General features: G+C 33.7%; 1 protein-coding gene across 2 annotated transcripts in view; it reads right to left on the bottom strand.

Annotated features, from left to right (window-relative positions):
- The window catches only part of LOC149419810 (leucine zipper putative tumor suppressor 2 homolog), a 317,696-nt gene that overhangs the window by 241,330 nt on the left and 55,562 nt on the right, over positions 1-20,804 (bottom strand). The gene's annotated exons all lie outside the window — the stretch shown is intronic.

Genomic DNA, 20,804 nt, shown 5'->3' with positions numbered 1-20,804 from the left:
AATTTGAACAATTATCAAATTTCTAAGTTCAAATTGAAGTTCGGCGAAAGTTCTATTCAAATTCTATTAATATTTTTATAATAACAGATCTTAAAAATCAAGATTTGAATTTGAAGAATTTCACAAAAGTTCCAAGAAATAAATTTTTTAACATTTCGAAGAATTTCCAGAAGTGTTAATTAATTTCACTGGCGATGACGTCAAAGGTAAATAAAAGTCATAATAAGAATTAAGGACATCAGTATTCTCTAACATTAATATCTATAGATTACACTTCTTGGGGTTATCTTTTCTGTGGTTCATACCAACACACTTTAGCAAAAAAAATGATTATTGTATTCTTGGAAATTGTGACGTGAAAAATGCTTATCTTGTACCCCACTTAGATACAGTCTGGGCTCTCAACTGGGCTGTAAACTCTGGTCTCAATATGATAAGGTGCTTTCAAAGCGCACACACGGAGAACTAACTTTTACTGCCATAAAATACGGGTGATTTAATAAAAAATATGGTAAAATTATTCGTTTTCCTGTTAAAAACGGGTTTGCAGGCCTGTAACGAATGAATTGACAGAGTTCCTTACTAAGTATCAGTTAAAAGCTATTTTTTTATGAGGATGGCGGAACACGTGACAGGAAAAAAACACGTGTTATAGTTGATAGGTGGGGCCTAGAGTCGGCGATTTGTAAATGTTATTGTGGTCAACAAACCGCTCAATTCATTCCCCGGCGGGATTTATAAGATCCACAGGCCGACTCCTGAACTCCGATTCCAGTACTATTCTCGGTCCAAGATTAGAACAACCCGTGGACGCGCATGTCTCCGCCCCTTCACCCCACTCCTAAAAGGACGAGCGTTAACACATTCAGACCCACTATTTTAATAAATTAATTATTTAATTTATTTTCCTACCGATAAATGAAATTAAAAATTAAAACATTTTAATACATTCAAATAATGATGATGATAGTATTACAATACATATTGCACTTTATTAGGCATCAGATTTATCAAATCGGCTAAGAAATCAATCCAAAGTTGAAAATATCATCATTGCCATTAAAAAAAAAATAATTTTCCTCAGATGATTCATTTGAAATTTCAAAAGCTAACGAATTATCATTATTGTCCTCTAGTTCATCAAAAATGTGATCGATATTCCGAATTTTTTTTTCGATACATATTTATTATCATTGTCCGTTGAGGTTTGTGCACCACCTATAAACATAAAAAAAAACCGATCAACACCAACATTCACAAATTTTATACATATATTACCTATCTATATCCTTGAATTATAAAAATGCATTGTTGTAAATCGAATAGTCATACAAATAACACATAAATAATGTTTACCTGTCCTTTTTTGTTTTTCGTAATTGGTGATAATGAATTCGGACATATCGGCTGAACATCCATTTTATAGCAGGGTCTGAATGGGTTAATTTCTCTAAGCGCGGGCACTAACGACTAACGAATTGTCAGCGAAGATTGCCGGAGATAGCCGAGCGATGGTGAAGGAAAGGAGCGGGGGGGGTGGTATGCGCAGAACGAACCTAATTTGGTACTCCAACAGGTCGTTCTTAAGTTGGACGGAGTATAGATGACTGTCCCCCTCTGACCCCCACCATACGGAAGAAGGTTACCTACGTTGGTTTTGTCCAATTATTTATATTATAAGGCACCATGGGAAAATTGCAGCTTTCAGTTGGCTACGAAGATGCATTTTAGTGTATTATTTCGCACGTAATGGTTGTTTACTAGTAGGCCTGAATGCACGACCGTCGAGTGGTAGTGTCACCTGCTGGCCAGTACGTGTTGCTCGGTTCCTACTTTAATTGCCTTCCTACCTTGGCAAGGTGTACTGCATCGAGCAGCCATTGCGAGATTCGTTCTCATGGTGATCCCGATAAAATACGACAAATGAAATAAAAAAGTGTTTATAAATAAATTAGAATGATAACATAACCCGAAGATCCACAAAAAAACAATAGTTTACGATACGTTCATTTTTATTGTACTTGACGTGCAATCCTAAATGAAGGTAAATAACATATGGAGTAAGAATCAGCGATCGAAATATGGGCAACGACTTAGGGTCAATTTTAAACATAGAGATGATAGACAACATGCGCAAATCGTTGTGCAAAAGATCGATCTGATAACCTCTCACCGGTAAGTAGGGCTTTAACATTATCTATATTCTTGTAAATTGGCATTTTTTCAAGGAAATGTAGATTCTATTTACATAACTCAAAGTATCTAGGCTAATTTGAAAGAAAATTGATATTATGAAAAAATTGATGTAATGTTGTAAATAATTTTCCTCAAGACCTACGTCATCTTTGGGAATGCTTGGTGGAGGGTCTTTTTGAGGAGAGGAAGGAGTGAACATGGGACTTGGAGAGACCCGTGTTGTAGAAGGGACGACAGCAAATCGTTCAAAAACCGAGCTGTTAAATTCAAGAACGATTTTAAAAAATCAGCCTTAATTTTCACTGTGTAAAAACAACAAAATTTTAATTTTTTATATGCAGGTACCTACCAACATAATGATAATATCCTAGACATTTCACAGATGTGCATAACAATTTATATCCATCTCGCAATCAATCAATTGTCTTATATCACGCCATAAACCCGTCATTGCTCAAATCAATCACTTCATAAACATGAAAATGTGTCCATAATTCATATGGCATGATCAATATACGTTTCCATGCCATTTATAGAAGAACGATTTCATGCTCACTAATAGCACAACTCAATTAAAATAATTGTATTACGGGGAGACATGAGCCGATGATGTACAGCGGGCGATATTTCATCGGGCGGGATGTGAACGTAGAACGGTGCGTGAGTTTCTGCTATTTGCGTATGCGAGATATACTGATTGCTTGCTATTCTTTGTTGGTCGCATGTGCGAAGGGATCGGAGAGCAGAGATTCTCAATATTTGAGAATACTAGACAAAACATATGTAAGTTTATAGCCTTTTTGGTTTCTAAGGTTCCTTAACAAATATCGGTTAGAACTCTTCTATCTATTTATATAAAAAATGTGCCTGTGATCTGTGGCGAACAGACAAGCGGCGGCGTGGCGGACACCGGGAGGGCGGCGTAGAATTTGATTAGTATACAAAACTACAGTTTTATTACGAGAATGATGAAATTTTGAACACCGAAAATAAGAGGAAGGTCACTCACTAACTTCACTGATTTCCAAAAAAACTGTGTACAGAACTTCGACAAAACGTCGGGGACTTCAACTGGTTTGTTTTTCAAAATGTAATTTTTTACTATTTACAAGTTTTTATAATACTTTTGAAAAAAAAAATTGTTACTAAGGTTTGATTATTTTGCACTGTATATTAATGTCGTTTATCTCCCTATGTGCTTGTTTTTTTTTAAATTAAATAAAAAACACACATATTCAAATAGTGGGAAAAGGCTGCGATAAGTGGAGGTCTACATTTGGCTGATCAAATTTACAAAAAAATAAAATGTTTCGTTTCTGCTTTGACTCAGAACAGAAAATTTGAGCCTTTTCGAGTTGAGAACTTCTGATCAGCAAATCATCAGCACTTGGTGTCTGCAAGCATGGTGTAGATATCTACAATTCACACTTGCAGAGGCGAACTATCAAAAAAACTGTGTTAAATCTGTCATTTTATGTGAAATTATTATAGGCAATAATTAGTCGCCTGAAATATCAATATGTACAAATTGAAAATATTTCCCGAGTAAAAATAATTACCCCTGACGCGACGCGCGATGGGGAGATTTTTATTGATTGATATTTATGGCGACTAATTATTGTTTATAATAATTTGTTATCCTTTGTGCTATGCTAAAAAAATCTTGTCTAATTAACATTAGTTTATTATTAAAAATATCACACGGAGAAAGCTTAACGATATAAAATATTGATAATTTTAAAAATCTGGTAAAATTATTGGTACTAGCAGTTAAAAACCCGTTCCGCGGGTTTTTCTTTGCTAGGCCCTGCGGGCGGCTCTAAGTTGGGCTTCGCCCATTTTAAGTGATATTAACAACAGTTACATTTAATAGATAGATATTAGAACATTCACAGAGAGAGGGTGAGTATATATATTGTTAAAACACGGAACAGGAAGGAGTTAATTAATAATAACATGCTAAATTTACGCATAATAAGAATGACAGTTGTTTGAAAAAACGAAATTTTACGTATTTGTGATGGATTATTTCAAATTAAACACTATTATTGACTACATGTCTACAACTGATATTAATTGTTATCTTAGGTACCTAATATAATTAGCTCATAGGAGACTTGCAGTGCTTAAATATGTGTTACAACCGTCAATGTCTATAAGTTGAATCAATATCGTTTAGCTTGTCACAATTAAAGATAGTTATAACAAATTTGACTTAAATAATAGATTATTACATATTGATTAATTGTACCCGTGTTTATGAATAAAAGGAGGGGAATTGTGCGATGAGATTAGCAGTCGGTTTAATTAAAAGGTGTTAATTTTACTCCAACTGGTGGTAATTCTTCACCTACAACTGTTACTGTATCTAATAAAGTTTAAAGTTAGATTATATATACAACATCATCAGGAGAGTAAAAATCTATATATAAAGGTAGATTATTACAATATAGCGCCCCTGAGGTGATATTTCACAAAAGCGGCGCTATGCAAATTGTCCAATAAATGAATAAATATAATGTTTACATTTTATTGTGTATACACCGAAATCAAATATTAAATATAAATTGCAATTGGGAAAGAAGAAGTGGAAGGAGGGGGGGGGGGTAAGAGTAGGCTGGGTTTATAATAATTAGGAATTACAATATCGTTAGACGGGAAAGACCAGTTGAGTGGGAAAATATTTGAAAGAGAGTTTATAAAAAAATTCTTGTTAATTATATCTGCTTTTATATTAACATGTTTCCTCATTTCTAAAATTTCAAAATTATTTTAGTGAAGTATTTTAAGACCTGAAAAAAACAAATAGCATATAACCATAAAACAATATATTCATAAGACAAATAGCATTTAATAACGGTTATTCTAATAAATTGATAGTTGAAATACTAAATAAAAAACATATTCTCTTCAAACGGTCTTTCTAAAGATAGAAATAAACAATGGCGTAGAATTCTGTTTGTGGATAACGATACTTCTAAAATTATATAAAAAAACAATCCTCGTACTATTCAACTGGCGTTTTACACTAATAACAATAAAGAAATATATTCCTTATAAATAAAATAAAGATAGCAAAATTCAAACAAAAAAATCAGGAGTTTAAAAACTCAATTGGGATGATTGTAATTTCTTTTACAAAGGTAGAACCAATAGAAACTTTGAAGTCAGAACTAAAGAATATCGCAGGGCTCTAAATGGAAATAGTGAATCTGAGTTTGCAAATCATCTTTTGAATAATGATCACACTTTCGATAAAAAATTCAGTTCTTAAAATACTTCACTCAGGATATAAAGCACCGCAAATAAATAATTTTGAAATTTTAGAAATTAGAAAACATGTCAATATAAAATCAGTTATAATTAATAAACAAAAAAAATATAAATAATAATGAAAAATGTCATTACAAAATGATAAGCTTCCAGAAGAAATCTTCTTATTAAACGCTTGTTAATCGTAAGTAGTCAAATATTGTGAGCTGCATATTTAAATATTCGCGCAATTCATTTGGTTCGTTTTTAAACCGCCAGAAGTGCGCTCTGTCGGCTATCTATAGCCGTGCGTATCGGCCATTGAAGGAACGCGTGATTTTTTTATAAACGTCAAACATAATCACGTAACTGTGGATAATTTTCATTGTAATGTAATTAATCCAATGGATTATGAACTTTCTAAAACATATTTTCTTCGAAATTATCCAAAAATTATATGAGCACAAACGATGCTTTTGAAGAAATCTCGTATTATTATGAGGCGATCCTATATTAGTATGAAATCGTGTCTTAATTTTCAAGTTAGCGGAATTTAATCGAAACAGACAATGTAAATTTGACCAATCAGAGGGCCTACATCGTCCAGACGCAAGAGTATTAATACTATCAGATTCCAGTTTTAAACGGGATTTCAGACTTTTAACGAATGAATTGACAAATCATGTCGTAACACGTGTTCATAAAAATCTAATAATGTAACATTTCGTCCTTATATTTATTACAAAAAAGACACCTGCATGAACACGTGTTCCGATATGTTCTGAATAGACTAATATTTTATTGAAAAATGGATTGCAATGACGTTTTTAAAAGGATTTCATACTCATTTTTATCCGTGCATGCACTATACAAACTGAGATTTAAATATTCGTCACAGTTATTAGATAGTTAAAGTAAAATTATGCTAATAAGGCAGTGTTACATAATACAGGCTCCATGTAAATTTTCCAACAACATTGATTTTGTCAAAAGATCACAATAGGTGCGCAACACTAGATTGGGTTTTTTTAAGAGTAAGCTAAAAGCCAAAAATGTGTATATTCTTGGTATACCTTATATTGTAGGTAATATGCATCACAATCGCTTAACAAACGAAGTCTAGAAACTCTCGATTTCGAGAACAAAGCTGGTTTTTATTAATTTTGTAAATAATTTTATAAGAAAGCAAAAAGGTTAATCAAATGAAACTATCACAGATAATCTAAGCAGTGATATTGTATTTTTTAAATTATTATTGTATTAGTAAATTACTACAAAAAAAAACTTTTTATTTTATTTGTATTCTACTCAAGCGAAACGAAAGGAAAACCTTAATTTTATTTAAAGCATATTTTTTGGTATTCATCATGTACAACAATTCGTTATAAAGATTAATCAAAATAGTGATTTAGCATTAATCTTCGCGTTTATGTATCAGCCGATGAATACCAGAATATCCTTTGGACAAAAGATTATTCTTATAAACCTCCTTTGTTTTATAATATGCTAGGTGAAAATATAAAAAAACTATAGGTTCGATAAATCTATGCAAGAAAATGGTCAAATATTAAATGAGAGTGGTGTTTTTGGATTACCCATATCGTAGCTTCTGTTATAAACCACCTTAGAAACCCCATATTCGATATAATCCATCTATGTTAAATAACTAAGTACATGTTACATTTTCATACATGATAGTTATTAACATTATAATGTAGAAAGAAGAAAAAAAACAAGAAAAAAAAATAAGACGAAAAAAATGAACATAGTACATTAGTGCAAAGTTAATTAACGAAATGAATAAGATACAAAAACAGAAACCTGTTTTGCATGCTAAAATGTTTATTTTGTGCAGCCTTTTAGTTCAATAGAGGCATATTAAAAACATCAGCTAACAAAGTATAAGAGTTACCAATGGTGTGTAATCTATTTATAACAGAATTGTGACCTGAAACCGTTGTACAATTGTCACCATAATACACACTAGGGTAACTAGGGTCTACTGGTAGGAACATGAAAGTCCTAGCTATCCAACTGAAATATTATTTAAAAAAAATAAAATCAAAAATTAAAAAAAAAACAACTGAGATAGGTAGGTACCTACTCAAATTAGCAAAGTAAATACTAAATAAAATACCAAGAATAAAAAAGATACCTAATATCAAACATTTAAAGCGTTTAGATGCTTATGAACCGAACAGCTTAAAAATCCGGTGATTTGGGTGAATGGGTCAATATTAAAATAATTTATTTTTATTTTTATAGTGAATACCTCACAAGCGTCCCAACTGCTCCCGTCTGGAGCTAGTGAGACTATGGCATCCCCAATTGGGGAATGTTGTGAGGCTGAAGGTAAGTGGGGAAGGGAAAGAGGAAGGTGGGGAAGTACCTGGCTATTCAGATCTAGTCACTAAACACGGCTAAAGCCATTTGGAGCAACGTTTCAATTCTGAATGGTGGTCTTACACCAGGGCGATACTGGTAGTATCTTCCACTCTGGAACGTGCCGCAAATATACTATATATTATTTTAATTAATTAATTGTGAAATAACACAAATTAATCAAATAAAATTTATTTGCGCACGCCGGGTTCGAACCCGCGACCTTCGGAATGGCAGTCCAATGCGTTACCACTGGACTATGCCGGAAATAGTCCAGTGGTAACGCATTTAAATTAACGCATGGTAAATCATTTTAATTAAAAAAATATATATTTTTCGGCTCCTGGAAAATCCCGGTTCACCCCTGGGTACTTTTTGCTCGCCAATTGCAGCAGAACACCGAACGCAGTCGCGAATTAGATATTCATCTCACGCCGCATCTCGGTGAATGTGCGTTGTAGAGTTTAGAATGAATAATTATTATCGCCGGCGAAGGAGAGATCAATAATTGTAAGTAATTAGAAAGAAAAACATGGGTTACTGTACTTTGGCTGGAGGAATGTTACGATAAACGTGCAGGCCACCGGGAACGTTTTTTTTTCATATCCGGGAGTTCCAAACAGTTTTGATCAATAGCTTAATAATTTTGCATAGTCACAATTACACAATTGGGAAGCGGGTATGGTTACCGCCACCCCGGTAACGGGTGTGTTAAAGTCATGGCGGCGGATGCGCCTGTCTACTACTAGGTTTTACCTCTCCAGATGGTCTCTATCGACCAGGATGGATTCATTCGTCTGTCACTCCTGGACATACTGACTCCTAGACCCACCCGTCATACCTTTTTCCTTTTCAGAACTTTGTCTCCTTCCTTTCCTTAAAAATATCTTCCACACAGCATCTCTAAATATGACATAGGTCCTGAAGGAAATTATTTTCCTCAGAGCCTCCTGTGTGGGGTCAATGTTAAAAAGGTACTAGAAATATTTTTAGGTTTTGAGAAATATGCTATATATACTTAAACCGTAGAAATGGTTATACTGACTACTGTAATTCCCACACAAAGGCCTTATTATATAAAGGCTATTTTTATGCTGTATTTTTATTTGTAAAACTATTCCAATGTTGTAGCAAAAATTTCAATAAAATAAGAGATAACTGATTATTCCATTTACTTCCAGATTGAAAGATATTCTGACTATCGTCTTTGTATGGCCATTATTAAATTCTTCCCAAACAATGTTCTACCAATCCTTCCGCTCCCCATCTCCCATTTCTATTAATCTATTTGCATCCGATTCACATTGTTTCACAATCAGTGGGTTTCTTGTGACAACTTTATCATGAGGCTGTTTTCGTAGAGTTTATTTATTCTATTACGTCTCTTCTAACAATTATAAATTATTATTATTATTATTTTAATAATTATTTAATTTTAATTATTATTTTCGTTCAACTCTATAACAAAATCCCGAAGGAAATTGCTGTGATAGAAAATATTAATAAGTTCAAAAATGAATTAAGAAAATATGTCTATCTCAATTATTAATGTTTCTTTTTTTGTTACTTTAGTGAAATATTTAAAGAAAGATTATGTTTGCCAAACAATGTACATGTTTATATGTTTATAAAACTATTAGCACACACGAAGATGTGAGCTAACTTAAGATTAATAAATAAATAGATAAATAAATAAATTACATTGTACACTTGCTAAAGAAAGTAAATCATTTACCAAAATACACGTTTGAATGTATCTGTGAACACTGATCGGTGTATCAAAATCGTATAGAAAAAAAATAAAATAATATGGATGACTTGTATAGCGCCGTTTTTGTGCAAAATCACCTCAAGGGCGCTGTATAAACTTATAATACATTTCTACAGTGATCTATGTTATTACTTAACTATTTATGGAGAAAATATACAGTACAATACTTACCTGGTAGGTCACTTGAGATTAACACTTAATTAACATTATCTAATTTTTTATTGGCGAAATTTAGATACAGGATTTAGGACTTAATTGAAAAAATGAATATAACTGGACTTTCTCTTAGGAATGGTATAATTAATCTCAGGGTACGACAGCTTAATAAGGTAAGTTTTTAGTTTAGACCTGAATTCTGTTGGACTTGTTATGGATCTTAGTTCCGGAGGGATTTTATTCCAAGCTTTCGGCCCAGATACACCGAAAGCGCGATCACCAAACTTAGTATTTGGCTTGCGCTTAGGTTCTATCAGTCTGCCTACAGCTGATGATGTTGCTGATCTAAAACTATATAGAAAGTTCCTAAAAAGTTTATCTAACTAGTTTGCAACACCCGCCCGCAGTTTCCTTTTAACCGGCATATTCCCAATGATACGGAGCGCTTATAGCGGCGTTTTTTGCTGGGGGTTGTTTGTTAGTTGCTGGGGGTTATCTTTAGGAGATAGACATATAACGTTAAGTTCTTTTCTGTAGGCCGATTTAAGATATACAATTCCGTAGTACATTATTTTGATGTATCTCACAAGGTTTAGCCGGCGTTAGCAATGTAAGCGCCGGAAAATATTTTTTTACGACTCGATTCCAAATATCGACTTTCCTCTACTTTCCATAAATATAATATGCATGTATTGTATATATAAACCTTCAAGAAGAAATTTTCTAAATGATAGTGGAAACTCTATCAAAATACTTTGCGTAGTTTAGAAGAACTAATCGCATAAACAGAAAGACGCGGATAGCGACTTTATTTTATACTATTTAGAGAATTGGTTTAAATTCAGACTCGCGATCAAATTTGACAATGTCCCTTTAACGTTATTTTCTGTGTCATTCTTCAGCTTCCTAACGATAACAAAACTATAATTGAATTAAATTTAATCAATCTAGAACATCACAGTGCAAGCAGGGGTCTCTTTAAAATTATTTACATGTGGCTTAAATTGAATCTGGTACTGAGGGAACATAGACTAGAGGAACATAGAGAGTCAACTCATACCAATGGTCTGTGAGGCGGTGGTTCATTCTAAGCTAAAAGGCATGTTGATTATTTTGGACACGTATTTGTTGATATTCTTGGTGTAAATTGTCAAATTAGAGGGAACTTTAAAATACTTTAAAGCTGTTGAAAGATACCTACCCTGTAAACAAAAACAAATCATTCGCTTTGTCCGGAATATTAGTTGGTTGGAAACTGCTACAGAATTATTCACAAAATGTCCCAATTAAAATGATGTCAGTGCTAAAAGGAGGCAAAAAAAACGGGTGAAGTTCAAGTGTAACCTGTTTTGACAAGATTTCATGTGTCCCATTTCGGAAAATCGCATGTGGACCAGCGCCAAAACGGGAAGGTGGCCTCGTTGCGAAATGCATAACTTTTGCACATTTTGCAAACGAAAATAGGACATGTGGCAATATGGGGATCACAATTAATATTTGTAACTTATACCATAACAATTTGGTTGGAGAATATTTAATTGAATTAATATGGAACAGATAACCTGCAAGTGCCTTCACGTACATTGTCAAATATTAGCCATGTACTTACCCATCAACCGTATTTGGGTAAACGTGTGTTTTTTACCAATGAAAACATCTAAAGGTTTTGTGAATTGCAAACATTATAAATCCTGTAAAATAAACCACACCAGAGATATTCGGCTCATGGGACAAAAAGTACTTAAATTTAAATCTAAAATTGTGGTCAATTCAATTGAACACAGTAGAACCAAATTCAGCGCAAACTTTATGCAGGGTGTCCGGAGGTAAAGTGCGTTAACTTTGGGGGTGATTCTATATGATATCAAATTTAATGTTTCAAAGACCCAATCATGTCTGATCACGTCTATAAGGGATCTAAATGACAATTTAGTATCCTTCAACGAAAGCAATCTTCCTAAATGCCTTCCATTAATATGCCAGGTGTAACTCAAAGTGACCGGCTCAGGCACGGAGGTTCCATCGAAGCCAGTCAAGCTAGCCTCACAGAAGCTGGGTGTACTGTGCAGAGCTCACAGATATTTTAATAGTACATAACTTCTAACCCTGTACAAATTAAAAGTGCGCCAATTGTTAAATTTGGCAACCACCTCTTGTCTGGAACCCTAAAATACCTCAAAACCCTTAACTATATGTAGAAACTCGGCGGATCGCAATCTTTGGAGAAAAGTTTTTTCTTTGTTTCATGAACTTTATGTCATAAATTAGTTATCTATTTGTTTGGATTGTCTCGTCAAAACACTTCAATACTTCAATTTGTCCTTGACATTATTCATTTCAATCGATCAAAAATAATTGATATTCGTACGTTTATTAAGTGCAGGTGAGGCATATATGGTATAATTGGCTGTTCCGAGTTACCTAACTTGGCGTTATGGTGATATTAAAACGTTTTTATATTTTTTTTACACCATCGAAAAGGGTGAGCAACAAAAATTGATTTGCAAGGAGGAACTTACTTTTTCCATTTATTTTTGATTGACATCCACAACCAAAATACATTTTTAAATCGAACATGTCTAGGACCCTGAGATACCAATATGTTAATCATGACAATTACGCCAAAAAGAGAAGACATTGTCAAATTACCAGTTTTATTTCAGACAGAAAGCGAACGTCATGAAGTTAATAATCCCTACATAATTAATTTTTTTCTTGATAATGAATAAGAAACTAAACAAAATAGCTTTCACAAATGGTTGTGAGAGACAAAGAGTACGCGAAATATTTGAAACCATAAAATATTTATATCATTGTTCATCTTCAGTTGGATGCTCGATCTGCTATGTATCCAGATATGGCCAAATGTCACCAACAATTTTTGTATAGCTCTCACATTGTTTGTCTTTGATATTACATTGATCAGCCAATAAGTGTCCATGGTTTGCACCATCGTTCACTGTTCCTTCCGTGACATGGCCTTTCGAGCAACGCTTTCAGCAATATTTTGAACTATTCATACATCTATCGGTAGTTAGATGGTTTTATGGTCTTTCAAACGAACGTCAAAAATTTGCTATTACCAATTATTTATACAAATGAAAAAGTACCTAATGCTACGCACGAAAGAAAGAAAAAATAAGACGTCATTGCCCGAAGAATATCGTGAGAAACGTTATTAACCAATCTGTTCTGGTAGATGATGGATATCCTGGATAAAGAACCATATCACAGGCTCAGGAACTAATTCCTTGCGTAAGCCTTATAAAGGTGTATGATAGGTACAAGAAGAAGAATAGAATCTGGGTTAATCTCTCACATGTGTGTATGCAAATTTAGATTTCATTTATAAATGTAGTGCAATGAAATCAACGATTGATCTTGAAACCCCTGCCAAATGTTCGCAAGGGCGAGCAAAAGTATGAAGTTTATTAGGTCACGGGAAATGCCGCACTGATGAAATCCAATCAACTTGAATCCATATAATAATAATTGACAATCCTATAAGAAGATCTTCGGTGGGCGCTGCCGAACGCATTTACTATCGCATTCATTCGGTTAATGATCAACTACTACTATTTGATACTGTGCCAAAACTGTGGACCTTGACATACAAATATAGATATATTGAACTCTGGGTGATGGTTTTCCTATTCTGGGTGCTAGCCTGGTGCATGGCAACTTGTCAATTAAATAATACTTAATCTTAGCGAACTGGCGTAGAATGACATTCCGCGGTCTCTTCAATTGGAAGACAAGTAGTCTGTTACTCTGATATATTCGTTTTCCGTTCAAAAAACCTTCTCTGTGCTCTGGAACGTCGTAAGATTTCAAACAACAGTTTTGTGATAAACGCTATCGGCAAAGACGCTGTAGACGATGTACTGATTTATATTGCAGAAGATAAGTATGAGAAAGCAATCAATCTGATTTATACTACTGCTGACTTTAAAATGTGTCAAAATAGCTCAAACTAAATAAATTAAAACAAGTTAATAAGGCAAAATACGTATGGGCAGAAAAAATACTCACGAGGTTCCAAAGGGTGTATATTGAAATGCAGAATACACAATTAAAAAAATAGAATAAATTTCGTATTTTGGCAGAATCAGAAACAGAAAAAAAGTAAATAAAGAAACATGTCAGATAATATACAATTCAATTATTTCATCACACTTTAATTACTGTTCAAGTATTCTTTTTCTCTACAATGAAGAGAAATTTAGAAAAAATGCAAATACTTCGAAATAAAGCACTGCGGATAAGTACTCAAGCGCAACATGTACACATGGATAGGAAAGAGTAGGAGATACATTTTATGATGGTGAAGCAAAATATTTATTTTCATACATAAAATTAACTAGTGGTGATGTCTAAGGTACTGAAAATAAAAATAAATTACAGTCACGAGATACATGGACACGGGACGAGAAATGCAAAGCAAATTAGAATGCCAGCAGGGAAGAAATCAAACACTCAAAAATCTCTCACATACCAGGCCCTCCAACTTTATAACAAAATCCCCAAAGAACTTACTGAAAATATGATTGATTTAAAAAAGAATCAAGAAAGTATGACTAACACAAACGTTGATGTTTAGTTTGTGATTGAATACACTGAAATTAAAAATATTTAAAGAGGATGTTTCAAAAATTATTAGCACACACGACGATGTGAGCTAACTTAATATTAATAGATAATTAAAATTAAACTCTTGTCAAAAACCACCAGTATAGAAAAATATTTTTGCCGATTTCTGTGAAAAAACTTGCAGATGAAAATTTTCATCATCGAAGGGTATGTGCTATTTTTCTACATAAATTGATAAACAATGAAAGTAGAAGTATATTAATTTGATGCGAAAGTATATTGTATATGTACAAAATGTACATCAACCGTGTCTTTCTCAGTAATAATGAGTTTTAATATTGATTTACTGGAAAGAGATTCAAGGAAGCAATAAAATATATCCTTATTTAGGAGATAATCAAGTTTAAATTTCATATTTCATTCAATTTAATAGTGAGAGTGAGTGGAGAGGTTTCTTTTCCCTCGGTCAACGTGACCGCAAAAGTGGTCAAACGCACCTGTATTTAATGAAGCATTTTGAAAAGAACGTATACCATTTATTAGCCCCTTTTGCACGGGACAGAATTGATCTCTTGCTGTTCTTCAGCCCAGCGTCACTTGAGTAACGACCCAACAACAACGACCTTACGTTCTTGCCCATTTAAGAAAGGAGAAGCATAACAAAACAAAAAATTGGAAATTTAAATTTTTTTTTCTCCAACTAAGGATTACCGACTTCAATCAGAGATTGCAAATCGTGCGGGATGAAAAAAACATTATTTGCATAAAGAATCATTACTTGATAAAGTATAGTGTATAAAGTACGAATTTTGTGATACTTGACTTGTGTAAGAGATTACAAGAACTCCACCGGATTCTTCGGGCGGTAGTTGGAGATATATAAAGAAAAGTAGTTGCAAAGATAATAAAAATAATAATATGATAGCCTTATCATCTACAATACAAATTTATAGTACATATCAACTTTAAAAAATCATTTATCGTCTTCTCCTCTTAAGCACGCCCTGAGCTGCTTATATACATTATTTTATCAAATTCACGTAGGGAAAAGAATCATTTATGGCACTAAGCGATAAGAAACGTCAAAGTCAAATGAGTCCGTTTTTCAAAACTGATTTCATGAATTCATTTTCTTATTATTTTTTTTACTTAGAGCTGAGTTTATTCTGAATAACTGTCTAAAACCAAACCCATCTATTCAGTTTCGACAAGATGGCAATCAATGTCATTGCGGCTTCTGGGTGTGCTGGACCACTAGGACTGTCCAAGGTTTGTAGCGCCATTAATAATGGACTTGGTACCAAAGATACCTTAGTACATAGTATTGACACATTTTTTTCAAATTATGCAAAATGTGTGCAAATTGTATGCTACATTTAAGTCCCAATATGCGCGAAAGAGATAAAAATGATTTGTTGACCACAATATTTTACTACCTAAAAGGATCTTTATTTACACCAAAGATTGAAAGACCACAGTTGGCCACCTTGCCTTAACAAGCAAACACGGAAAATAAAACGAAGAATTGGTTTTTCAAATGAAAATTCTTCACTGGAGCAAGAAACCAACATAAATAAAATAAAACATTTGTATTCACTGGAAATATTCAACAGAGGCGTTGACTTCTTATATGTATTTTGGAAGGTCATTGTGCTCGGGTAGACCAATAACTAATACAAATAACGTCAAATCAAAGACGTTTTCATAAAAATAGATGAGTTTTAAGTTCTGAAGTGTCGTGGGAATATAGCGAATCGACAAATGAAATGTGGACGGTGAAATTAACGAATGTCGTTTTTAGAAATAACGTCGTTTTAAAAATGTTTCAACGAATAAAACTTGGTTGGATGATATTCTTATAGAGAGGAAATCGAATCCACTTTACAAATTAAAATATTCTATTTTCTGACGCAAGTATTTAAAAAAAATCTATCTTTTTTGGCCTCGTGAAAACTGACCCAATTTGAAGTGATAAAAGCTCTTTCCGATTGTGAATCAAAAAATGACCTAATAATCTCCCACTTTACTACGCAATGGCGCTGCAAACGTCGTAGAATGACATAAGGGGAGTTTTAATCATTTAAAAGAATCGATTTATTAAATTATTGTACGGAAAAAAAGTACTACTAATGCTGAACAATATGTTGTGCTGATTATATTATGTATTACTCGCGCCTCTATTTGTGTCTCTATTTGTGTCTTTTATGTTTCTATTTCTTTTTGTCTCTTATTTTATGTATTGTTTATCATTTGCGTGAGCTTTCGTATAATTTTATAATTTTTTATTTTGTATTTACATTTTTATCTTTATTTAGATGTATTCAAATTAAAGTTTCCTATGTCTTAGAATATTTTTGTAATTGTTGCACCTATTTGTGTATTAACTGCGTTTTTATAAATTGATTGTTCTCGCGTAGGTGTAAGATTGTCTGTAAAAACCTACTATGAATAAATAAATTATAAAAAAAACCATGTACCATATTACTTACATTATTAAGAATGAACATTTGTTGTTTTATTCAAAGACATCTTTAAAATATTCACTATAGTTCTTTAATGTATTCTATGAATAATGTATTATTATCGTACACCCTATTTTAGTTAGTTGTATTAATAATACAGCATACGACTAACGTAATATATAACCAGAAGTTATCTTGTCGTTTTTTTTAATTATTCTTGTTTTTTAAATTAAATTCTTCATTTCAAGTAGTTCAAAGTGTTAACACATTTCAGTTGGCTTAACCCAAGGAGACTTATGCTTAACCTCAGTCGTTTGACTAACACTGCGTGCATTTAATGTTGCATCATTCACAATTCAACAAAATTCAAAGTAGAAATTTAAATTCTGTGAATGTTCTATCCAAGTTCTGTAATTGGATGTACATATATATGGTACTTGGATGATCACACAACTATGAATGTGCCGATAGTGCTAGATCTCCGTGCCAACGCAATCGACGACAATGGCTTGCTGGGAGTGACAGCGCTACGAGGGAAGTGCCGCCATTTTATATATGTGACATTGTGACATAGTCCAGTTAGTCCTCGTTAGTCCAGTCTGGGGAGATAATTCAATATGTACTAGTACCTCAATCAACAATTACTGCTTATTATATTTTTTCACCTGTAAACAACCAATTTTATTTTTGTAGGAAAGGCTTTGTTGGTGCTGAATTTCTCACTAGATGGCGTCGAGACATATTATATCTTCATGTGTTGGTCATTTTTAGTCAAATTTATTTTTTTTCCCTTATGCTATGTACAAACCTTGTCCAATAAACATTAGTTAATCATTAAAAAATAGTAATAACATAGATCATTGTAGAAATGTATTATATATTTGTACAGCGCCATTGAGGTGATTTTGCACAAAAACGGCGCGATACTAATCATCCAAATATTATTATTTAAGTTTCAAAGTAATTTTGCAAGGCTTTGGGCGCATCTAAATATATGGGAGTCAACCGCGAGCGGATGGTGACAGTGGTCCTTATAAGGTGTCCTGGCAAGAACTGGATCTGTGACAAAAACAGACATGCGCCGAATTCAAGGTTGGTATGGGAACACGGTTCAAGCGCATTCAACAGGATTCAACATTCGAAGAAATTTAGCAGAACCCGAATCTTTACCGAGGCATAGTTTTACGCTCTGTTTGGTAACTGAATTTCAAGAATTTTAAGACTGCAAAAATTTTATTATTAAGAAGTGAGATTTTTTTTTCGAGAAACGTTCATGGTGACTGTTTCAAAAATGTGTTTGATTAAAGGTTAATACTTTTTAAAATCAAAGACATGGTATTAAACTCACTTTACATCCTGCTGAATTCCAAATCTCCCGACACTCTTACTAAAACTACCGAATCCGGTATACGCACACCGCTTATCGCGTTCTAATAGTTTTGAAGAGATATTAGTACGCAGTAATCGTAGCTCTATGATTGCTACAATGCACGGAGAAAACTTACTGATATAAAATATTGCTAATTTATTAAAAATCTGGTCGATTTATTGGTATTCCTATTGAAAACTGGATTGCAGACTTTAAACAAATGATTCGACAGATTTCCTGTTTGATAATTGAATTGACAAAGTATCAGTAAAACGCGAATGTGTTAAGAGGACGGCGGAACACGTGTTCATAAAAATTCTAATAATATGGCATTTCGTCATTACAGGAAAAGGACACCTGCGTGAACATGTGTCCATAACAATGGATTGCTATCACTTATTGAGGGGTTTTGCTTTTTGCTTTTTTGAGTCCGTGGTATTAGATTCGAAACACACATGTATGAGTGAATATGTGTGTATGTTATATTTGTAGGTATATGTGTACGTGTGTGAAGATATATATATGTATATCTGTTAATTCCTCCCCAGAAACTACCTCTTAAACTGCTTTGAACTTTTAAAATGTCTTTTAAAACTTAAAAAAATGGTTTGACTGAAGATTAGAACTTCCAGCCCAATGACTGGAGTAAAACACGCTAACAACGTGCCAAATCCCGACTGGGTACGACCGACATTTGTTTCGGATATTAACTGCTGTCATGTAATCCAATTTCAGAGAAATGCGTGTATATCCGCTTGTGTATGCGTGATTACCATCAAAGTTGACAGAATACATTGTCAACGACAATGAGTCTATCTGGAGAGTTTCAGCTCGATCGGATCTCAATAGTTAATTTCCACATCCAAGATTACGGAAATTTCGGAAATTCAAATAAATGTTTTAAAAAACTTCAAACCACAGAACTACATTTTTTGAGAATTTTACCTCGTAAACTAGGAGTGCGACATGTTTGTGAATAGATTTCCGATCCAGAAACATTATTGGTGTATAGAAGTGGTTATAAAACCCATATAATATTTAATGCAACGATGTATCTTGTATCTTCCCATAGACAAGCAGAGCCTTACAAATTGCCCGGGCAACAGAATCTGACCCGTTAATCCTTGACATTTGTCCGGCGAGGGATCTAGGTGTGTTATTGCGGTGTTGTTGGTAAAAGGTTCTCTCCAATTTGTAACTGTATACCGTTCTTAGACCATTGTTCCCGTTTATGGTCATTTTTATTGATTGTGTAGACCGCATTGAATACGATCGTCGTTAGAAGTTGAAATTTACTAAACAAAGGGTTCATTGTTGCAATAAATTTTGTAACACGGGAAAATTCTTGAGATGGATATATAAATAAAAGTACAAATCTATGAGGAAAATTCGGTACGCTTTTCTTTCAATGTGATATGTCTTTATTTTAGATGAATTTGAGTGGTGGGTACGGGTACGGCCGCCCTGCATTTATTGGATAATCAACACTTATGCCATAGATCATCCCAAGAGGTTCGCTACTTTTGGTGATTCAGATGTGGTGCCCATGATCATGTGGTAAAGTAGTTCCGGGTCTAGGTGGGAGATGCGTCTTCCCACAGCGTGGCAGGCCAGATCTCGAGAGATCTTTAGGGAGATCTTTTGACATCTCCAGCAGAACTCTCTAGGAAGATCGCCTTGCGCCGCAGTGGGAGGGATGGATTCATACATCTGTCACTCTTGGACACACCGACCCCCAGATTCCTACATACCTACCCATAGTGCATTTTTTCTTCCCAAAACTTCTTCTCCTTCTTTCCCTAAAAAAGACCCTTCAAACAGTATCTCCAAAGAGGAATTAGTTTCCTCATGGGCTCCTTTCTCCGTTTCCACAAGGATCACCCATTGTTCACTTTGATTTGTCATCATGTCAATGTGGGTATTCGGTGGTATAAGGGTGGTGTTTTATGATCGACGAGAATAATTAAAAAAAAAATTATCTATAGTTAGGCATGAAAAAACCGACAGAAATTGATGTTAAATAAACTCGTTCAAAGTCTGATTGAAGTCTGTGATTCACCTCAATTAAAACTGTGATATTTTTATGACGTAATTGCCTAATGGCTCGTGTTAAAAGTGAAATGTAATAAACTGTTTATTTCTGCCAAGAAAGGTCAAATTAATCTGTACTTTTTTTTATTATATACCGTAAAAGCATTTTATTATCAACTCTAAACTTTGAACCGTGCAAATCAATCATCGATTAAGTCAATAGAGATAACTCTAGGGTCTCGTGTGGTGATATAATCTTTGGCCTCTGCCTTTAATTTCTAGCCTCTTACCTTCGGTCTGCATCTTTAGGCGGTCATCCCATCATCTTTCTCACGGATGTAGAACATCACGTTTTAATAATAAAATATGTCTGTTATGATTCGATTTGACGGGAAAAAAACTTTGCCAGTAATCGGATGGACACGAGCCGCTGTAAGATCTGGAATCTGAGTGGCATAATGGAAGTATTGTTACAATCGTATCTTCAAAGCTGTAACAGGGTTAAGCCGTTTGTTGTAGGAAACGTAACGAAGCTTGAAAGCATCGAGGACTGAAGATGTAGAAATAGCCTTCATTCTGATATTCTTTCTTCTTT

The sequence above is a fragment of the Hesperophylax consimilis genome, chromosome 11, assembly GCF_061612785.1.
Source record: "Hesperophylax consimilis isolate HC1 chromosome 11, BYU_Hcon_1.0, whole genome shotgun sequence".
In the NCBI taxonomy this organism is placed as follows: domain Eukaryota; kingdom Metazoa; phylum Arthropoda; class Insecta; order Trichoptera; family Limnephilidae; genus Hesperophylax; species Hesperophylax consimilis.
This window is presented reverse-complemented; position numbering and strand designations above follow the sequence as displayed.